We start from the raw sequence: 12420 nt of genomic DNA on the forward strand, positions 1-12420 counted from the left end.
CAATATATGCAGAATCATATTACTGTCTGGAAGGGAAGGATCAAATCCACAGTGGTTATTTCTAATGAGGTTATTGGTGATTTTTATTTTCTTTATTTATACATTTGTTGGATATTCTACATTTAAAATTATTTACTTTTATAATCAAACATAGCAATAAAAATATTGTTTAATGCATTAACTCCTCAACCTCCTACAGTTCAACTCCTACTAGCCCATTTAAGTAACTCTGGTTAAGGATGCCAATAATCACCACTTTGCCAAATCATATGGTTGCTTTTTGCTTTTGTTCTCTGAAACATTTGACATTGTTGGCTACCCCATACTAGAATTCTCTGCTCCCATGGCTTGTCTGCTGTAACTGAACCACATATCAGCTGCTACATGGAAGATTTAATGGCTATCTGTCTTTACCACAAGTTATTCTGTTCGTTGCAAACCTGGCCACATCTCTCCATTGCTTTCCCCCTTTTAGAGCTCTCACAGCATGTAAGGTAAGTTACTCAGGACTCTCAGCTGCAAGTCACCCATTGAAAAGAAAAGGAAAGTTTCAAGTCCAGGAATTTAAATCAGATTTCCATCTTTTCCTTCTGTTTGTCTCTTAGGTAGTTGCATCTCTTACAAGCAGATGAGCTTCCTCTCAGTGACTGGGATGAAAGGGCAAGGCAACAGATAATTGCAAGCTTTTATATCATCCCAGCTGGCAACCTCAAAGCCAAGAGAGATACTTGCTCTCCCAGTATCCATGACATCCAAGGCAAAGTCTTTAGTTTATTGTGTCTACACAAAGGCCAAGAAGGCAGGCCTGAGTTCCACATGCAATTCCATGGATAGAGGGTAATATACTATGATTGGCAGCCTGATCAAAACCACAGTATGTGGTATGCCCAAGGGGAAGTTTTACAAAGGAAAACAGGGACTCTATTAGTAAGAGAAAGGGGTGAGGAAAGCTGGGCAAATGAAAACATAAATATCTCCTACACAAGGTAATATTTAGTCCCCTTAGCTTAGCACTCTTGGATTTTCTTGGGCTGGCTGCTGCTGCCTACTTTTCTAGCCTAATCTTTTGCCATTTACTCCCAAGAACTCTACAGTCTATCTATGCTGCACTTCTGGCTCTTTTCTAAATAGGCTGTACTAGGCAAAATAGTGGCCCCCAAAGTTACCTATACCCTAATCCTTGGAATCTGAATATGTTACCTTACAGGACAGAAAGAATGCTGCAGATGTGATTAAGGTTAAGGATCTTGAGATGGGGACATTATCCTGGATTATACAGCTTGGCCCAATATAATCACAGAAGTCCTGAGAAGTCCTGAAAAGCAGAGAATTTTTCCCACATCAGAGAAATAAAGAGATGTCAGTGTGGGAAAGATCTGCCCCACAATTGCTGGCTTTGAAGATGAGGGGAGAGGACCACAAGCCACAGAGAATGTGGGTGGCCTCTAGAAGCTGGAAAATGTAGGTAAATGGAGTCTTCCCTAGAGCCTCCAGAAAGTAATGCAGTCCTACTGACATTTTGATTTAGCCCAGTGAGAATTGTGTCAGACTTTGGACCTAATAGGAAGAGAATAGATTTATATTGTTTAAGCTACCACGTTTATGGTAATTTGTTATAGCATTATAGAAAACTAATACGTAGGTCATACTATATCAAGCTTTGGTAGAGGAGTAAGAAGTTTTCTTTGACTGTCTCAGGGTCCATGGCGGGGTCTGAAAATTGGCAAAGTGAAAATTAACAGGAGAAGGGCATAAAAGTTTATCTAACATACATTTTATATGACACAGGAGCCTTCATAAGGAAATGAAGACCCAAAGAAACAGACCTGTGCACGTTGTGGAGGAATATGATAGATCAAGGGTTATGTAGTGGTTGTAGTAACCTGGGGGAAATTTAGTGAGGCCTATTTGTTAGGAATTTTTTTTGATATCCCTTTGTCTTCAGAGGTTAAGATGCTCCTTATACCCAGAGGGTATATGACTTGTTCCAGAGAAGAAAGGTGAGAGGGGAGAAGATCTGTTGTTTTCTCAAACTCTTTCAGCTTAAAATATTCAATATGCCAAGGCACTACAGTTTGGAATAGTGTGTCCTGAATTGCATCACTTTCTTGCTTTTGCATATCTGGTCATTTCATGCAAAGTGTCTTCCCTACTGAACCATCTCATCCAAACCCAGTCCATTTGGTGAATTTCTAGCAATGTTCAAAGTATAACTCAGGTGTTATCCTCTCTCTGAAGCCTTCTTTAGTATCAGCCCCTGGGAAGATATGAGTTCTTCTTCCCTATGGCCACACAGTACTCTGTGCATACTTCTACTACAGTATTAACCATACTGTATTGAAATTGTCTTAGAATAGATGTATCTCTTCCATGGTACTATAAATTTCTTTTAGGCCAGGGACTTTAACCTTGCCTCAATGGATACTACAGGTCAAACAATGTTGGGTACATAGTAAATTTTAATAACTGTTGGAGAATGCATGAAAAGTCACTGCATTGATTACTTTGAAATTTACATAGGCATGCAAAAGAGTTGGAAACTGGAAAATGTCCAGTGTATTGTAAAAAGAGAAAATTAAGACAGCATTCTAGATTTAACTTCCATCACCATAAACATGCTGGAAATCAATCAATACTAGCAAAATTTTCAAATACATTGAAGACAGAAGGCACATTTTTATTACAAGAAAATTTTGTCTTAATTACTTACTACAATCCTCCTATGTCAGTGGCTGAACTAATAAAGTTAGGGGTAAGAAATTGGCTATAATTAATCTTTTTTGATGTAGCAAAGCTTTGGATAGAATCCATACATCAATGAACTTGGGAAATGTGGTCTTTACTCTAATGGCATTAATTAATAATATCTAATGTTGTGTCCTAGAATCTGGCCAATACATTTATGTAGAGGTAGCCTGCAAGATGGCCCCCAAATGATTCTTGCCTCCTGCAATTCAGTGCCTTGGGTATTCCCCTCCAAGACTAAATAGGGCTAACCTATGTGACAAAAGGACTTTGTCAAAGTGACAATGTAGGGCTTCTTGGGCTAGATCATAAATGACATTCCTGCTTCCACCCTATGCTGTTGAATAGCTCATTCTTGGGCAAGAGCTTCATGTCATGAGGATGCTCAAGCAGTCTTGTGGAGGAGCCAATTACAGAAGGACTGAGACCTCCCAGCAGCAACTGGAACCAAACTGCAGCTGTATGGAAGCTGATCTCCCAACCCCAGTCCAACTCTCAGATGACTGCTTGCCTAGCCAATTTCTTGACTGCAACCTCATGAGAGACCTGGACAATAATTACGCAGCTGAATGGCTCCATAATTCCTGATCTCCAGAAGCTGTGAGAGATAATAAAAGTCTATTGTTTTCAGCCACTAAGTTTTGGGATAGTTTGTTAACATAGCAACAGACAACTACTATACCACTTGCAATAGAGAACATAAAGACAGAAGTCACCATAAAGCACTTCCTTATGTTGTTACCTACAGATTAAAAAAATGTGATTATCCTTTTATCACCAGCCTTAGGTTTCCAAACCATTGAAATGAACGGTCTCAGAGCAGAAGAAAGATTACAGGGCATATCTATTTCTTCTGGATTTTATACTTAAAAAAAAAGTGCCAGCTTTGACACTTCACTGCCAGTTCTCAGTGGTCAGTGGCAAGAACCGATCACATCTTCCCTTGTCTCCAGATTCTTTTCTGCCATTGAAGCATGTGAAGTTAGATGGTGTGATGGTTAATTTTATGTGTCAATTTGACTTGGCCACAAGGTGCCCAGGCATTACTCAGACCAAACATTCTAGGTGTGTCTTTGAGGATGTTTCTAGGTGGGATTAATAATAGACTGAATAAAGCACATTTTCCTTCCTAATGTGGGTGGACCTCATCCAATCAACTCAAGACTTGAATAAAACAAAAAGTCTAAGAGGGAACTCCTGCCTGACTATTGAGTGGGACATTCAAGATCTTTTACGACCTTCGAATTTAGACTGAAACATTGGCTGTCTTGGGGCCTCAAATCTGCTGCCTTTGGACTCATATTGGAAACTACACATCAACTCTCCTAGGTCTCTTGTTTGTCAACTACAGCTCTTGAACTTCTCAGCCTCCATAATTGTGTGAGTCAATTCTTTCCTTACAATAAACTATCTATCTATCTATCTATCTATCTATCATCTACCTATCTATCTAACTATCCATCCACCCATCCTATTTCACTATATATGTTACATACTCTACTACATATGTATGTATGTGTATATATATATGGCATTTGAAGAATGTGGGGGTTAGGGTTTTGGTCCCCCAGACAGTCAAAAATTCACATATAACTTTTGACTCCTCAAAAACTTAACTGCTGGGGCACCTGGGTGGCTGTCGGTTTATCATGTGACTTTGGTTCAGGTCATGATCTCGCAGTTGGTAAGTTCAAGTCCCACATCGGGCTTGCTGCTGTCAGCCTGTCAGTGCAGAGCCCACTTTGAACCTTCTGTCCTCCTCTCTTTGTTCCTTCCTGGCTTGCACTTTCACAAAAATAAATAAACATTAAAAAAAAACACCTGCTAATAGCCTACTGTTGACTGGAAACTTTACTGATAACATACTTTACCAATGAACATGTATTCTGTATGCTATATGCATTATAAACAGTATTCTTACAATAAAATAAGCTACAGAAAATAAAATGTTATTAAGAAAATCATAAGAAAGAAAAGATACCTTTACAGCAATGTATTGTATTTATCAAAAAAACTCTGCATATTTGTGGACCTGTGTAGTTCAAACCCATGTTGTTCAAGGGTCAACTGTACATGTATGATAATATAGAATGTATATTATATATACTACATATTACATATAATAATAAATATAGAATATATAAAACATCACTATATACATATATATGTATATATAGAGTATATCCTACTGGTTCTGTTTCTCTGGAGAAACCTGACTCATACAGATGGTGAGATTCATAATGTGACTGCAGAAAATGAGAAAAGCATGACACACAGTCAGTCTTTCTCTTGATAAGGTTCAGGAGAGAAATAGACCCTTTGCGCTTTTTTATTATCCTAAAAAAAATTACCTAAAAGCAGGTAACTTTCAGTTCTGATTTTCCTGTGTCTCATCCTATTTTTCCTATTTTAAACAGTCTGTGGACAGACACATACTCAGTCTGTCTCTGTGATTGCTGCTCTAAGTGTGACCATCACAGAACAAATGCCTTGATGTCATCTCATCTAAAGCATCAGAGAGGATGTTTTAGGCAGGGAGGGGGAAGGAGGAGGAGAAAGAGAGTGATGAAGGTCAAGGGAAGAACAGTACAGACCTAACTGTGGAAACAGAAAGCAGTGAACTGGTTCAGGCACAGACCAGAAGTGTCCCTTGGTTGTTGGGTTAACACAGATGCATTCTTGTTAATGCCCTAAAGATGATGAATTAAATGAAACACTTCAGTCCTAAAGAGAGCTGTTTCTGCAGAAGGGCAAGATGGGTCACAAACATTAGAAGAAGACTTGCATTCTAGTTTAATTTATTCAGTTCTGAGAAGCTAACACATTATAGTTGAAATGTTTCCTCTTATAAAGTAAATTTTGAATTAGATAAAATATTTATGACTCTGAAAAACTTTTTCACATGAATCTAAATACCTAGCCTAAAGTTTATTGCAATCATTGTTCCCAAGTCAATGAGAGAATTTTTGTAGCCTTGCTATAAAACTGTTTCAATAGAATGGCTAGGTGGTTATCTTTAATATCCTGAAATTTAATAGTAGAGCTATGTAGTAGAATTCAGTCTTTCTAAGCAGGAATGGCAAAATGGTTTCAAATAATTATTTTTTTGTCATCATGTCATTAGTACTTTACTTTTATAAGTGTTTATCAGAAGTAATTTCTTTTCCTTGTTCTGCATGTAGGTAGGGAAGTTACTGACCTCTGCAGGGATGACAGCAGGAATTAATGGGGTATAGCTAAGACCTACTGTTATCTCCTCAGGTTGTTTAAATTCAGGGAAGTCACTGTAGAATAAAAGAGGCACAATTTTACAATAGAATGAAGATTCTAGGCAATACTTAGGATCAGGCAATAAATATAAACTCCACAAGGGCAGAAGTCTTTGTTCTTTTTCTTTCTTCATCAAGCCAAAGCATCCATGCATCCAATAAGCATTTGTTGAATGCATGAAGGTGCTAGGAAATGCTCAGAAGAAAACAGGTGAAGAAGTGACGTCTGTAGAAGTGAGGACTCTTAACAGCTCAGGGAATTGCTACTTGGTTCCTCTTCTGGGCTGGTTTTTGAACTTTGTAGCAACAGAACATTTATTGGTATTACCTCTAGATTAGGGTTTTAATCCTGAATCTACAGATTCTAAAGAGGTATATGAAAAGGCTTCAGGTGGTCAGTAAAGCTCCCAAAATGATATGCAAAATTTTATATGCCATCACACATTTTTCTGAGATTTCTTAGCTTTCATCAGATTCTCAAAAGAGTCTGTGACCCATAAAATGTTAAGGGCTATTGCTTAACAAAGAAAGTTAGAAGGGGACAGCCTCTCCCAAAGTGCCATTTGAGAAGACATTTGAATGTAAGTTGAGCGATGGGGCTGCCTGGAGGAAGAGTTGTAGGAACTGGGAGCAGCATGTTAAGGGCCCAATGTGGCAGTGAGCTTAGTGAGTCTGAAGACAGTAACAAGGCCTTTGTTGTGGGGCAGAGTAAAGAAACGGAGAACAGTAGGAAATGGATAGGAGACGTAGGTGGGAGTCAGATCATGTGGAGTACTGTAGGTCACTATAAAAATTTTATCATATTCTAAATATGATAAGATGTTATTGATTAAAGAACACAGAGAGCTGGAATAAGTATTCACAATCCATGAGAGTGACAGACTGTCTTTACAACATGTTATTTTTTGGTAGAAAAGAAAAACTAGGAACTCTGAAGATACAGTCAAGTATCCCATAAGCACTGAATAAATACTCTTAACTCACTAGTAGGTGGATGTGTTTGAAAATGATTAATAAGGAACATGCTGTGTTCTTATTCAAGCTATCATAATGAGTATTGATTTAGTTCTTTAAAGAAAGCTTACTTCTGGAGAAGTTGAATAAATTTATTATATTTCCCAGAGACCTACTCCTTAGAAATAAAGTTAGTTTAGTGTTATGCCATTACTTAGGTATTTTCACTTCAGTGATCTGTCAAGTGTGTAGAAAATTTGCATAATTTGCATAATTCTGCATGTGTGTATCTCCTCTCTCCTTTGTTGCAAAAGAAGCCAAGTAATAAATAGTCTTCTTTAATAAAGGGTTCAACAAAGGAAAACAAATATTTAGAATAGTTAAATCACATGAAGTCTGTGATAAAGAGAGGATGATAGGCAGGCTTTACCTATAGTTTATGCCAAAATTTTTATCTGAAGGAAATAACTTGGCTGGCTATTTCCAATTACTCAGTAAACAAGTACTTACTAAGAACTATAAGGTTAAATAAACACTGCTGAGTGGAATAAGAAGGTTGTAAAATTTTGAACTTCATTCATCCATTCATTTATTATTCATTCATTTGCTCAAATCAACTGATATCAATCATGCATGTACCATGTACCTGCATTTGCTAAGAGCCAAACATAGAAGAAAAAGTTTTAATTTCAACTACAAATAATAGCATAGTAAGAACTCAACAGATTATCAGTGGCTTCTTCTAATTCTAATTCTGAATAAATTTAGGGTCAGCATATTTCTTCACAGTTATGACAACTGGGCAAAAGACTGTTAATCCCTAGCCTCTCTTTGGATTTACTCTGCTCCCTCTCTGCTTTGACTTTGCTTGAAAGTGATTAAGACTATCAGTGTAACTGGATACATCAAATGACAATCTGACTGGACAAGTGCCTAATTCTCACAGTCAGTTTAGATGACCACTGTCAGTCCCCTTCTGCTCATCCTCTGGAAGTGATGCAGAACTCACTTCAGTGATTTATCATCTATAATCCCTTCGCAGTTCTTTGGATGTGTGCACCCACTGACTACTTAATAGAAAGCCCTATCTCTCTGTTAATAAAGCAAGTACATGTGACTAAAATGATGATTAACTCTCACCTCAGTACTTAAACATCAGGCAATTAGTTCACTCTTGGTTTGCAATTTGGAAGCAATCCATTCTACACTGAATCCTTAACCGGTAAAAATTCTTAAGTTGTTAACAAAATGGTAGACTAAAATGGTAATTGAGAGGGTAATAATTTCTCTAGCACACAGACATTTCTCAAACTACTAAATGTGTATAGTATTTATATGACTTTTAAAATATACTTTGTTTTCAGTTATCTATTACTATATAACAAATAACCCCAAATCTTATAGGATTAAAACAATAAACATTTTATTTCATCATTATGTTACAAATGGGCTAGGCTCAGCCAAGCAGTTCTTATACTGGTCTTGCTGGAGGTCATTGGTGTGGATGTATTCAGCTGCTAGTGTCACTGGGGATCACTGTGCTTCTTGTGTTTACCTGTGGTCTCAGGCTTCTCTTTCTCTATGTGTCCTGTGTGCTGTCTACATTTGTCTCTCTGCAGGTTGGATGGCTTTCTTCACAGAGCACCTCAGAGCCCTCAAGAGTGCTAAGACATATTAAGGCTTAGCCTTGGAACTAGAACACATCAATTCTACCACATTCTATTGGTGAGAATCCTAGGGCCAACCCAGCTTCAAGGTGAGGGAACCACACTGGGATGTGAATACTCAAAGGCATGGTTCAGTGGAGGCCTCTAATATAACAACTACAACTACCTTGAACTGAGTAATCTGTAAACCTGTACTATACATTCAGGTTGGAAGAGAATGTTACAATGGTAGGTGTTACCTCCTTAGCAAAGCAAAGTGTCATTAATTCTTCATAATCAGGGTCCGACCTGATTTGCACTTTGTGGTTCCAGCAGTACTTATTTTCTGGAAATCACCTTTAACTATCCTGGTCACTTTTTTGGGAGAACTTTCCCTTCCTTTTGGCATCTGGCAAAATCTCTCCTTCCTCAAACTTGAGCTCAGGTTACTCTCCTTCAGGGAGCCCTACCTGATGATCTCAAATTCTCTTAGGTCCTTGCTTCTAAACTTCTAGAACATAGCCTATATTTATCTCTTTCACAGAACTTACCATACTGCCAAATGTTAATCAGGCCATATTAAAATGTCTGTGAATTTGTTTTAAGAGTGTTTGCCCAGATAGACTATGAACATCCTGAAGGCAGGTGTTGAGTCTTATTAACGTGATTTCTTTCACTATGTAAGTACCCAGTAACACTGGTAAAACAGAATTGCAACCATAGGAGTATATCTTGTGCTATCCAGGGTCACCAAATTATTTTGAATAATGCAAAGCACATATTAGTGACTTAATAAAACTGTATGGTTGATTGAATAAATAAATCTAATTCTCTTAGTTACTTTATATGAGATATAAATTCTGATTTCAGTGACCTGGTAAATTTTCAGTAAGCTTTATAAGTATTTCAATTCCTAGCTAGGAACAAAGAAGCAATATGCCTTGGGCATAACTTTTCAAGTAATATCAGTGTTTAAAAGCATAAACCTTTCAGGTGGGGGCATATGGCTAAAAAAGAAATCCATATCCATCTAAGGATGCTGGCTAAAATTCTGAGGACATGTGTTTGTGCTACCAAACACAAAAATGTTCTCTTGCTTCTATAAAACAGAATAAAACCTGTAGGAAACCAAATTACTTTGCTAAGTGTGACAAATCCAAACTGTTAGAGAGCAAGAGATAACATAAATCAATGGGTCTCAGAGGCAAACACTGGGAGTTATTTTGAGGTGAGTAAAATGTAGTCTTCATCCTAAAACTACATTGTGTTCCCATAGATCAAGCTTTTAGTTTTGTGTTATATGGGAAAAGATTTATACACAATGATTTCAGCCACCTGAAAGCCCTAAATAAATATAATAGCAACAGAGAATCACTCAAGCACGTGCCTACATTTACTGGCCTCTCTTCCTTTTAAGTACTTTGTAGTGAGCTGTATGCCTGTATTTGACAATTTTCCCTTCTAAAACCTAAAAGCAAAGACATTTCAGGGGTTTAGATTACCAGGTGACTCACAGTGCTTGAATTTGATATGCCGTTGCCAAGGCAATGAAATCTCAAACATATTCCACAGCTACCATCTTTTTCCTGTTTTTAAAATCACTTGCTCTAAGAGGAAGGGATAAAATGGTAAGAACTCTTGATTAGAAGGCAGAAGAACTGGGTTTAAGTGTGGCTCTGAAATTTCTTAGCTGTGTTAACTCTGGACAAATTACCTGACCTCTATGGGTTTATGATTCCTCACTGATAAAATACCACTGGAAAGAAAAAAGAAAAATCTCCTAGATGTCCACTGTTTTTTCTTTTAAGAATATTTGATTTTCCACAATCCATGGTCCTGGGACCTTTTATAACTGAGGATTGACTTTAGAATTTTATTATTTTAAATCATGCTTACAACTTGGGTTATTAGGATTTTCTGGCTGGTAACTTTGACAGATGAAGTCTGTCCTTCAGTTGTACCCCCTGAAGTAATAATTTATAAAAAACTGAATTAGGAGTCAGGAAATCACAGACCAATTGCTTAAATTATCTGGCTTTAGTTTCCTCATCTATCAAATAAAAGGAATGGGTTTGATGTTCTAAAGCCTTTAACCAGCCATAACAGTCTCCCCTATGAATCTTAAGGCCTATGTTCCCTCATTTTAAGAGATGAGTAACTGAAGTACTGAGAGACTGTGTTTGATCTTTTTAATTTTGAGGTGTAAGTGACCTACAATATTATCTGAGTTTTAGGTGTACAACATAGTGATTTGACATTTGTATACATTGTAAAATCGTTACCACAATGTCAAATTACCATATGTCATCATACAAAGTTAATCAATATTATTGACTATATTTTCCATGCTATACATTACATTCCTATGACTTATTTTGTAACTGGAAGTTTGTACTTCTTGATCCCCTTCACCGATTTTGTCTTCTTCACCTTAGCTCCCTCCTCTCTGGTAACCACTGATCTGTTCTCTGTATCTATGGGTCTGAATCTGAGTTTTGTTTTGGTTTTTAGATTCCACATATACATAAAGTCACACAGTATTTGTCTTTCTCTGTTTTATTTTGCTTAGCATAATACCCTGAAGATCTATCCATGTCATCACAAATAGTAAGATTTCATTTGTTTTTATGGCTTAATTATATTCCATTGTATATATACCACATATTCTTTATTCATTCATCTATCAGTGGATACTTAAGTTGGTTCCATATCTTGGCTATTGTAAATAATGCTGCAATGAACATAGGGGTGCATGCATCTTTTTGAATTAGCGGTTTCTTCTTCAGGTAGATACATAGTAGTGAAATTGCTGGATCATATGATAATTCTATTTTTAATTTTTGAGCAACTCCATACTGTTTTCCATAGTGGAAATAGCCCCAACTTACATTCCCACCAACAGTGTATAAGGTTTCCCTTTTCTCCATATTCTCACCAACACTTGTTATTTCTTGTCTTTTTGATACTAGTCATTCTGACAGGAGTGAAGTGATACTCATTGTGGTTTTGATTTGCACTTCCCTGATGATTAGTGATATTGAGCATCTTTTCATGTGTATGTTGACCATCTGTATGTTTTCTTTGGGAAAATGTCTATTCAGGTCTTCTACCCATTTTTTTTTAACAGTTTGTTTTCTGTTATTGAGTTATATGAGTTCTTTATATATTTTGGATATTAATTTCTTATTGGATATATGATTTGCAAATATCTTCTCCCATTCAGGAGTGTGCCTTTCATTTTGTTGGTGGGCTCCTTTGCTATGCAGAAGCTTTTTAGTCTGCTGTAGTCCCATCTGTTTATTCTTGCTTTTTCTTCTCTTGCCTTTGGAGTCAGATCCAAAAAAATATCATTAAGACCAATATCAAGTTGCTTAGTATCTATGTTTTCTTCTAGGAGTTTCAGGTCTTAATATTCAAGTCTTTAATCCATTAATTTTTGAATGATAGTAGTCCAGTTTCATTCTTTTGCATGTAGGTATCCAATTTCCACTTCACCATTTATTAAAGAGACTGTTCTTTCCCCATTGTATACTCGTGGCTCTTTTGTCCTAAATTAATTGACCATATATGCATGAGTTTATTTCTAGACTCTCTATTTGCTCCATTAATCTGTGTTTCTGTTTTTATGACAATACCATACTGTTTTGATTACTATACTTTGTAGTATAGTACAAAGGAAATCAAGGAGCATGATACCTCTGGTTTTATTCTTCTTTCTTAAGATGATTCAGTTATTCAGTGTGCTTTGTGGTTCTGTGTGGTTCTAAAATAAAGACCTATTTCTCCTCATTTTAAGAGAGAAGTAA

General features: G+C 36.8%; 1 protein-coding gene across 13 annotated transcripts in view; it reads right to left on the reverse strand.

Moving 5' to 3' along the window:
• The window catches only part of ANKS1B (ankyrin repeat and sterile alpha motif domain containing 1B), a 1079287-nt gene that overhangs the window by 407080 nt on the left and 659787 nt on the right, over positions 1 to 12420 (reverse strand). The window lies entirely within an intron of this gene.

This window comes from Panthera onca, chromosome B4 (assembly GCF_046562875.1).
Source record: "Panthera onca isolate mPanOnc1 chromosome B4, mPanOnc1 haplotype 2, whole genome shotgun sequence".
Taxonomy (NCBI): domain Eukaryota; kingdom Metazoa; phylum Chordata; class Mammalia; order Carnivora; family Felidae; genus Panthera; species Panthera onca.